The sequence below is a fragment of the Lolium rigidum genome, chromosome 7, assembly GCF_022539505.1.
Source record: "Lolium rigidum isolate FL_2022 chromosome 7, APGP_CSIRO_Lrig_0.1, whole genome shotgun sequence".
Lineage (NCBI taxonomy): Eukaryota > Viridiplantae > Streptophyta > Magnoliopsida > Poales > Poaceae > Lolium > Lolium rigidum.
Window position 1 is genome coordinate 348,367,890 of NC_061514.1, and position 10,937 is coordinate 348,378,826.

Genomic DNA, 10,937 nt, shown 5'->3' on the forward strand with positions numbered 1-10,937 from the left:
CATCCTAAACCGGCGCCAAAATTCCCCTGGAGAAGATTCGCATCGTCGTTGAAGTAGTTGGCGTCAAGCAGCATTGCGCCGGCTTCACGATGCCTGTTGATGTTCATCCTCTTGCCTGGCTTTGAGCCGCCGCGCCGAGGCACGACGAAGAAAGGATGGCGAACGCACAACATGTTCGTCAGAGTCAGCTGCTGCTGTTGCCGCCGAACAGCCTGAGCGTTCTGCTCCTCCGTGAACAGCTGCACCATCATCTCGTCGTCGCTCTCCATCGCCGTAATCAGACGAATACCTTACGGGCAGGGCGATACTATCGCGGTGGCGAAGAGCTCTGTTCCGGGCGAAACAGCGGCCGCCGGTCGAGGGGGTGGTGGCCGTGTGAATGGACGGTGGTTCCTAGACAGTCGGCGGTGTCTATTGCAGGCAGGGGCGTGGCGGCGACGACGATGGTGGCGATCTAGAGGGGTGGGAGTCGGCTCGGGTATGTGTAGGAGGTGGGAAATCGGTGTGTCTGGCTGCCAGACGGAGCCCACACTCGTTTTCAGACGTGCCGCGAGGTGCCGGCGCGCCCGATTCGCACCCTTGGCGAAGGGACCGGCACGGGGTTGCCGACGATTCTATTGGGCTCGAAAATTGACCAGCGCCGTTTGAGACGCACCGGTGCAAGCCTATTTTCGTTGCCGGCCCTAAAATGCTATCGGGTCGCTACGGGGGTGTCGGTGGAGATGCTCTTGCAAGCTGGAGTGTGAAAGTACTCCAACGGATGTATCTGAAAGTCTGTTCACAAAAAAAAAACTGAAAATAGCTTTATATCGCCACTCCAGCACTGGTGGACCCCCACGAAATTTCACGCCTCCCGCTCTCCATTTCGAAATACTCCCCGCTCTCCTTCCCCTTCCCAGCCCGAATCCAAACACTCCGCCTCCCTCTCCCTCGTCGGCGTCCGCGGCGCGATGGCTCCCCCTTTCGTCTTCCCCGCGAGCCTGCGGGATCTCGAGCGCGACGCCGACGGAGACGACGACGGCGAGCCCTCGCTCCGGCCGGAGGCCCCCATCGCCGTCACGGCCCTCCGCGCCGCCGACCTCGAGGAGTTCGTCAAAGGTACGCGCCCGGGCCCGCTCCACCTTCCCCTCCCCCAACCCTCCTCAGAATCCAGAGCTTCCGTTGGAGCGTGCCGCCATCGAGCGCTCGATGGGGGCGATTGTTGCAGCTGCGCTGCCCGATTTCCCCCGAACTCGAGGCAGCAAACCCTAGATCCCGCGCATTCGGCGTCCAGCGCCCCACCACTTTCTGCCTTCGCGAACGGTCGCAACGGGATTTCGCGAATTTCGTTGGCTGCGCAGTTAGAATCTCGAAATCTAAATCCGCAGTTAAGTAAACGCCCTAGTTGTCATAAATAAGGGTGTTCCGGACTGTTGTGTGCCATTTTCCGGTGTACAATTTCACTCGAAACGATTTGGTTTGGTCGTCCCTAGGAGTTGGAACGTCTGTTTTGGATATAGCTTGCCTTAGTCGTTTTTAGCTAACTTGTGTTGCTTCTCCTGATTCCTGAGCATTTCGAGTTTGCTCGAAATTGTTTTCTGGAAGCTGATGGTCTTGCTGCTGTTAGAATATGGAAAGAAGTCCACATACCCCCCCTAAGTTTCAGGTTCCGGGCGCTAACCCCCCCTAACTTTGATCTGGGTCATTTAACCCCCCCAACTATCCAAAACCAGGCAAATTACCCCCTACTGCTAGTTGGCTGTTTTGGGAGGCGGATTTGTTCCACGTGACGGTGGTTTTGGTCCACGTGGGCACGGTCGAGTCGCACCTGTTCGGCAGCTGGGCGAGCCGCACCAGGTCGAGCTGCACAAGGTCGCTTCATCCTCCATTCGTTGACTGCCCAGACCACATTCCCCATCCTCGTTCCCGTCCTCCGGCCGAGCCAAATCCGGCGGCCTCCTCCTACCACCCCAACCTAATCCGGCAGCCTCCTCTTACCACACCACCCCACCGTTGGTTGACCCACCGCACCGACGGAGATTGAGCGGAGGTGGTACCTGCAGCCGGCGACGAAATAAAAGCAGGAGATTGAGGAAGCGGCGACGGCGTTGATGAATTTGGCGGGGGTGGGGCAGCAGGAGATGTATCCGCCTCGGTCAATGATCGATCTACACCGGCTGGGGGTGGAGTGCAGGCACGGAGGAAGCGAACTCGTTATTCAGTGTGACTTTGATTTCAGAGTGCAGGAGTTGCTGGAGTTGCAGAATTCCACCATGGCGTACTACAGGGCTCGCGCAGCAGCGGCCGGGTCCTCCTCAGAGCATATAGGTTAAGCTCTGCCGCCGTCCAGGATGTGGAGGCACCGCTCTGCCATGGAAAGCTCACAGCGTCGCGACGCGGCAAAGCTGGAGAACGGAGTGTTGAAGTAAAGCTGTTGATGTTGGAGTTTAGACTGACACGATTGTACAGATCCTATGTAACCAACCTACTGAGTCTTCAGTTTAGACTAGTTCTAGCACTAGAATAGCATCAGTCGGCTTGCTCACTAATGGCATGATCTGTGTGCCTCACCTGTATATGTATGTAACCTGTTGAGATGAATGAAGTGTGTTGAGTGATAATATTCAGTTCGGAGACTAGGCTGCGATGGAGAGCTCGTCTCTTGGTCGTCGTCAGGAACGAGGAAGAGAGCAGCCGACGGCGCGGCGTGATGCCTCTCCTCACGCGCGGTAGGTGGCGATGCGTAATGAACAGGGCTGCCCAGGTTCGGCTCGACCAGCCAGTCCAAAACAAGAGTCTGACGTGGAACAAATCCGCCTCCAAAACAGCCAACTAGCAGCAGGGGTGTAATTTGCCCGGTTTTGGATAGTTGGGGGGGTTAAATGACCCAGATCAAAGTTAGGGGGGGTTAGCACCCGGAACCTGAAACTTAGGGGGGGTATGTGGACTTCTTTCTTAGAATATGCAACACAGCGACAATATTTGAGAGAGTTGTGCTAGTTCATGAACAGTAGTAGACCAAAGTACTATAGTTTTTGTTCTATCAAAAGGGATCTCTAGATTCTGATGGGTTGATGCATATTAGATTGACTTCTTTCTACTCCGTATCAAAATTATGCACTATAATGAAAGGTAGCGTTGGTTTCTGCAACTACAAATTCTGCAAATGTCAGACAGTGAACTAGTTTCATATACTCAAATTCCTGATACATTTTGGAAGTTCTGTCTACATCATTCTCCATGGTTTATTTTGGGCGTCCAGGTTGGGAAGCCCTGTGGGAGTTGATGCGTTTTCGTTGTTTTTTGAAGAATGTAATCACACATTTAAGTTCCCTATATCATCTTATGATTTATATTTGCTTACCTGGTGAAAACCGACTCTGCACTTGAAAATTCGAAGACTAGTGTCCTGGACATCGGAGAAAAGTCACTTCCGTACCTTTTTGTCCATCCAAGGACTTGAGCTAACATATATGTAATTTCACATATAGTCTGGTGTAAGCCACACTGGGTTTATTTTGCAAAATACTGGGTTCCTTGTGTGTTGAAAGTATCGTGCCTTCTTTTGATGGAAATGTTTATGGGAGAGCTGTACTAGAAAATATATTTAAGAGGTGAAACTAGACAAGAAAAAGAAGATAAAAATGATAATGACCCAGCTTTCATGTTCTATGGCCTAAACTGCAACAAGAGTCTCTAATCTTGGAGTAAATTTACCCTATAAGCAAGATCATCTAGAGTTCTGGTACTGCCAGTTGGCTTTCTTTCCCTTCGACATGTTTTTAGATTGTGTCCATCATATTAAGTTATTAACAACCAGATGAGCCTGTCAACTAATTAACAAATGCTTGCACCAAACTTTTAGGCCCTTGAGACTATTTTTACTTGTTGAACATGAAAGTAGCAATTTATTCTGTCAACGTCTGTGTATCCTGTCAATATGACTAACTCTTTCTTTTGCTTTGATATAAATTAAAGGCACTTCATTTGATCTGTCTGACAAAGAACTCTTCTGCATCGAGGAGCAAGATGTGTTTAATAGCGTATACTCTCTCGTGCGTGACTTCACTTGCTTGCCCCCAGCCCTTAAGTTCAACCTTGTTGAGGCCTTGCGCTCCAACCTCAGTGTCCTTCTACCGAACATTGACTCCCTTTCACGAGCTTCCATGTCCCCTTCTGACGGGATCCCTATCACTGACCGCATTGCTTCTCACCGCAACACCCTCAAGATATACTCCTTTTTCCTCCTTTCCATTGTCCTCACTCAGGAATCTTCAGCTGATAGTGGCACTGGGGCAAAGGTAATATTTGTGCTCAGGATATGATTATTTTGCTTCTTATATGGTTATACCTTTGTATTAAAAGTGAGCCTGTTCTGCCATTTGGGTTTAGGTGACAACACATGGTCGGAAGAAGAATCCTGTTTATGCTTGGAATTGGGAAGCGCAAAGAGGGCGGATCATGAATCTTGTTGCCACTTCTCTTGAAGTTGACCTTACGCTACTTTTTGGTCCAGGCGGCGCTGATGAAAGATATCTCTCTTTGTTTCAAAGTAAATTCTGGAAACTTGGTATAGTAAACTTTTCAGTTAACTTTTGTTTTACAGCGATCTTACTTTCTTGTTCATAGGTGTACTTTTGTTCTATTTGAGAATCAAAGTGTGTTGAAAGACGATGAAACAAGAAATGGCCTATGCCGGATAATTGGTGCAATAGCTACAAAGCATCAAAGGACTTCTCAAACCAGTGCATCTGTCTTGCATTTGATCCATAAATATGATTTCACTGTCGCCTATCTTACGGAAGCAGCTGCTGCTGCAGAGAAAAAGTTTGGTGATGGAAGCTTGGCAATTTCCCTGATCAGGGAAATTGGTCGCACTGATCCAAAAGATTATGTGAGAGATGGTGCTGGTGCTGACAATGTTGGGCGATTCCTAGTAGAACTCGCAGATCGGTTGCCAAAACTTATGTCTACCAATCTTGGTGTTCTGATACCACATTTTGGTGGGGAATCATACAAGATTAGAAATTCTCTTGTTGGGGTCTTGGGCAAGTTGGCTGCAAAGGCATTTAAAGATGTTGATGGAAATAACAGTGCTCATTCCATGAGGCTCCGAAGTAAGCAGGCTATGCTTGAAATTTTGATTGAGCGTTGTAGGGATGTGTCAGCATACACAAGGAGTCGAGTGCTTCAGGTATGGGCAGAGTTGTGCGAAGAAAATGCTATTTCAATTGGCCTGTGGAATGAAGTGGCATCAGTTGCTTCAGGGAGATTGGAGGACAAAAGTGCAATTGTGAGGAAATCGGCATTACAGCTTCTCATCACAATGCTGCAACACAACCCTTTTGGGCCTCAACTAAGGACTGCAACCTTTGAGGCAACTTTAGAGAAGTACAAGGAGAAATTGCAAGGAATGGAGTCTCAGTCTCCTGAGGAAGATGAACCTGTGAATGATCATCAACTGGGAGAAATGATTGTGGGTCAGGATGAGAGTGTAAGTGATAGCTGCCTACCTTCTAGTCAAGACCAGAGGGATCAAGATCCAATGATTGCAGATATAACAAACTTGGAACAGATCCGAGCTTTGGTTGCATCCCTTGAGGCTGGTCTGCGATTCTCAACATGTATAACGTCATTAATGCCAATCCTTATCCAGTTGTTGGCATCATCTTCAGCTACAGATGTTGAGAACACTATTCTTCTATTAATGAGATGCAGACAGTTTCAGGTTGAAGGTTCAGAAGCAGCACTCAGGAAAATGCTGCCTCTGGTAATGTCCCAGAAAGTCTAGCTGGTATATGAGCTCATGTATCTGTTAAAACTCAACATTTTCCTGACTCTTTTAGCCTTTTGCAGGTATTTTCTCAGGACAAGTCAATATATGAAGCAGTGGAGAGCGCATTCATCGCCATATACACAAAGAGAATCCCAACAGAAACAGCTAAAAGCTTGATAAACCTCAACATTGACTGTAGCATTGGTGACCTTGCTGCACTGGAGAACTTAGTTAGTTCATTGGTATTGAAAGGAGAGATTTCGTCCAGCACGGTGCACTCTTCTTTCCTTTTAATGTTTGCTATGTGCAACCTTATTAATGGGAATATGTGCTTGTTTATACTCGTAGCTACAGTAATGCTAATTACTCTTTTATTCTTGCATATGGAGTTCCATGTTTAGGGATGTGAAGCTTCTTAGATTATTCTATCTTTTGCCTTGTAGTTTAGAAGTGCAAGATGAGGCAATTAACTAGATTGTATGTGACCGAGCTAATTTTGGAACACCCATCAATTAAGAATTTAAGATGCATGTTGAGAACTTTGCTCCTAGCTATTCGACATGTCAATGTGACAGTTTTTTCCGACTATTCTAACAATAGAAGTTCTATTGATTTGCTGTGTACATTGAAGTTGTGCTTTGAGCCTTTGACAACTGTATCATACAAATGACTTCTGAGGCCTAAGTATATCCATTTTGTTGAATGTTATTGTACCCTTGCAGTTATGCATGCTATCTTATGTTACTCGTGAGGAACACACTTGCTAATTCCCATGATTTCTTTCAGATATCAGCTTTGTGGGATTATTTTTGCTTTAACATCAACGGCGTGAGGCCAGTGCAATGCCGTGGAGCTTTATCAATTCTTTGCATGGCAGCAAAGTCATCTCCCAGCATTCTGGGTTCCCATTTACAAGATATTGTTGACATTGGGTTTGGACGCTGGGCTAAGGAAGAACCTCTGCTTGCTAGAACTGCATGCCTTGCCCTGCATAGATTATCAGAAGAAGACAAGGTCAAGTTACTAAGTACCAGTACCAGAGTATTTGCTGCATTGCAAAGCTTGATAACTAGCTTCTCGCTTCCTGAGAAAATATGGTATGCAGCAACAGAGAAAGCTATAAGTGCCATCTATACCTTACACCCTGCACCTGAAATTTTTGCTACCGAGATTGCAAAGAAATCCCTCAATTCTGTATTCAGTTCCTCAGCAATGGATGGCATGTCAAATGGAGTCGAACTCGAAACTCAGAATGGTCCATTTGTTTCAGCGGTATCAGCCACAAAGTTGGGTAGATTTCTTTTTGTTATTAGTCATATAGCACTTAATCATTTGGTTTACATTGAGACTTCCGTTAAGAAGATTCAGAAACAAAACCAAAGAATGACAAATCACATCACACTAATGAGGACAGTGAGGTAGATGCCTCCAAGAATTCAGAGGTAATTTTTACTTGGTTGCACATCTTTAACCATTTGAACATTTTGGATTTGACTTATTATTCTTTCATGTGACTTGAGCTTTTTATTGTCTATTTTGTGATGCTGGCAGGCACAAGGCATAAATGCTGAACTGGGACTTGGCGCAACAGTAGATATTGCAATAGAGTCTCTTGCTGAACAAGCTGAAAGGGAGATTGTTTCCTGTTCCTGTGAAAAGAACCTTATTGGACACTGCGGACCATTTATTTCAAAACTCTGTAGGAACCCGACTTTGCTGCAAAAGGTTTGGATTGTATTGCACTTCTGATATTTCCAAATATTTCGTTCCGTTGCCCCTTGTAATTTTCTCCTGACGAAATATTTTTGTTTGATGCAGTTCCCAGTGTTACATGCTTCTGCAAAGCTTGCTCTTTGTATACTAATGATTATTGATGCAGAATTCTGGTATGCAATTGTATTTGACATGACTGCATTTGTTTAATATTATTATGGATACCTTAGTTGTATACAATTAGTGACAACATTGGATCTCATGATATACTCAATTTTCAGCGAAGCAAATCTTCAAATCCTATTTACTGTTGCTGAAAGTGCAACCTCTGAAATCGTCCGATCTAACTGCACTATAGCCCTTGGCGATTTAGCAGTTCGCTTTCCAAACCTCTTAGAACCATGGACAGAACACATATATGCCCGATTGGGCGATCCATCAGCATCTGTGAGGAAGAATGCTGTGCTGGTCATTTCTCATCTTATATTGAATGATATGATGAAGGTCTCTCTCTCCCACGATTGAAACACATTTCACTCTCTCCCACTGTTGAGACACTTCTCACATTTGCAAATCCTATACAGGTTAAAGGTTATATCAATGAAATGGCTGTGAGGGTAGAAGATGAAGACGAGAGGATCTCAAGCCTTGCAAAACTCTTCTTTCATGAGCTATCAAAGAAAGGTACATGCATTAACTGTACAAATTAAATTGATATATATAAATACTGCTGTTTGACTATAGCTAATATTGCCTCTCTTTTGTTTGGCGACTATGAAGGAAGCAATCCAATTTATAATCTTCTTCCGGATATTCTGAGCAGACTGTGCAATCAGCACCTCAAGGAAGAAACATTTCGCAGCATCATGCAATTTTTAATTGGTTCTATTAAAAAGGTCTAACACGCTGCTTTCTTTGCCTGCCATTTGTGTACTTTTGCCTCTATCCGTCATTAACTATATTCATAACTGTAATCTCAGGACAAACAAATGGAAGCTCTTGTTGATAAGCTCTGCAATAGGTTTGCTGGTGGAAATGGTATATGGCTTTACTTCTAGGATCGAATTATACTGAACATTTATGTTGTCTCGTGTGTGTTTCCATGAATGGCTAATCAACTGTCCACCTTTATGTCTATGAAACCATGAGACAAGTGAACTTTGATGGCTGGAAAATAGAAATTTATGAAGAAATAACAAGCAGTAACCACTTAACCAGAGATGCAATCATGTGTGAATGAGCAGTTCATGTTATTTGTGACGAATTTGGTGGAATTCTCTAGAGCTACTCTATTCAGTAGATACAAGTATATGCATAGACACTGTTTTGGTCCTATGGCCATGGGCACAGACGCACATAAGAGAAAGGCTCAGCCCAAAAAATGTTGTCTTAACTTTTCCCTCCGTTTCTCAAAATAAGGTGTATAAATGTAGTCAAAAGTCAACGGATTTTAAGGTTGACCAATCATGTAGATAAAAATCTGAACATCTAGAATGCCGAATAGATATCAATATATCTACCGTAGAATATATTTTCATAATCTATTAATTAAATCTTGTAGATGTTCTTATTTTTGTTTATAAGATATGTCAAACCTACACTGCATTGGCTTTTGACTAAACATATATGCCTTGTTTTGAGAAAAGCAGGTAGTAAGTTCATTTATAGAGACAGCTGACTTTGACTCTTTCATTTCAATCCTTTCTCCTTGAAACAGCTCTTCTTTGCTGCATTTCTTGTTTTGACCCTTTTCATGAACTGCATAACTTTAGGCTTACCCCTTTCTCAGATGTTTGATTCTTTCTTTGCCTGAGTTTCAGATGTTAGGCAGTGGGAGTACATCTCTTACTGCCTCTCTCAGCTAACCTACACTGAGAAAGGCTTGAAAAAGCTCATTGATAATTTCAAGATGTTTGAGCATGCATTATCCGAAGATTCTGTGATGAACCACTTCAGAAGCGTGATAGCAAAGGTTGGTTGCATAGCATGGATGGCTGCACATGCTTCACATTTTTTGAATACATAATGCTGAATTTGTGAATTCTATGCTTTCACTGATCTATGGCAATTCATCAAAACAGTGTAAGAAGTTTGCAAAACCAGAGCTTAAAGTTTGCATTGAAGAATTCGAGGAAAAAGTTAGCAAGGTTCACGAGGAAAAGAAAGAACAGGAGGCCACGACAAGAAATGCTGAGGCACATAAACAGAGAATGAGTTCTATTGATAGAGTTACTAAAGAAGTTGGACAGAACGATGGAAAGTCTGCTGAAGGTAAGCTAGAGTTACTTTTTTTCTTTTCCAGAATCTCCTTATCTTCTTTGTTGTGTAAGATATATTCCGTGCGAGTATCTTATCTATCCACCATATGATGACTAAAACTGAAGTGGACCATTATTCTATGAACTACAACCCAAATGGGGTATTTATGACATGTGCACTAGAGAGTAGAGTTTTTACTAGAGAGCTCACTTATTTATGTGCTTTTCTTTGACAGAGGAAGCTAGTGGTGAGGTTATCGATCCATCAGTGGATAACAATGCTGAAGATAAAGAGACAGAGGAAGCTAGTGAGGTTGTTGATCCTTCAGTGGATGATGCAAATGCTGAAGATAAGGATACAGGGGAAACTAGCGAGGTTGCTGATCCTTCAGTGGTAGATAGAAATGCTGAAGACAAGGAAACAGAGGAAGGTAGCGAGGTTACTGGTCCTTCAGTGGATGATATCAATGCGGAAGATCAGGAGACAGGGGAATCTACCGAGGTTACTGGTCCTTCCGTGAATGATGGAAATGCTGAAGACGAGGAGACAGAGGAAGCTGCCGATCCTTCAGCGGATGATGGAAATGCTGAAGACAAGGAGAACATGCGAGAAGGCAGCGAGAACATTAGTTCGGAGAAAAGCCAGATGTCATCCACATGCACAGAACTAGAAGACGGCAGCGCAGAGGTTCAATCCAGCGCGAAAACCTCGCAGAGGTGAGTCATATTTCTTTCTAGCCCCGATATCCATGTTACGCGTCCAGTTTCTGAATGCACTTGTGTTGTGTACTGTGCAGGTTCGTCCAGATCAACTGTAAAGAAAATCAGGGAACCTGTCTTGGAAGGCGCGGCAGACAGCGCTGCTCCAGTAGTCAGGCGTTCGACCCGCTCAAGCAGAAGGTGCTTCCACTCGCCAGTCTATTCATGCTAGTCTTTGAACTTGTGTCACACCGTGTGTTTAAAACCTATACATGTCATCATTGCTTTCATCTCCACTGAAAACCATGGTTTACTAATTCGTAATACATCGCTGACAAAACTGTGCAGGCTGTGAAGGGCGATGCTGGGATATTCTCTGACTTGGAACAGCAGCAGTGCTCCTAACGCCTGTCCAACGTAGTGTTTATTTGTCTAGTTTGTGCTGGGTAGATCCGTGCCAGCCCCAGAGTAGTTACTGTGTCGGCCGCTTGTATTCCTTGGAACAAGAACTA

General features: G+C 44.7%; 1 pseudogene; it reads left to right on the forward strand.

Moving 5' to 3' along the window:
- The first annotated feature begins 950 nt into the window (after positions 1 to 950).
- LOC124674511 lies at positions 951 to 10,735 on the forward strand (annotated as a pseudogene).
- Positions 10,736 to 10,937: the final 202 nt, after the last annotated feature.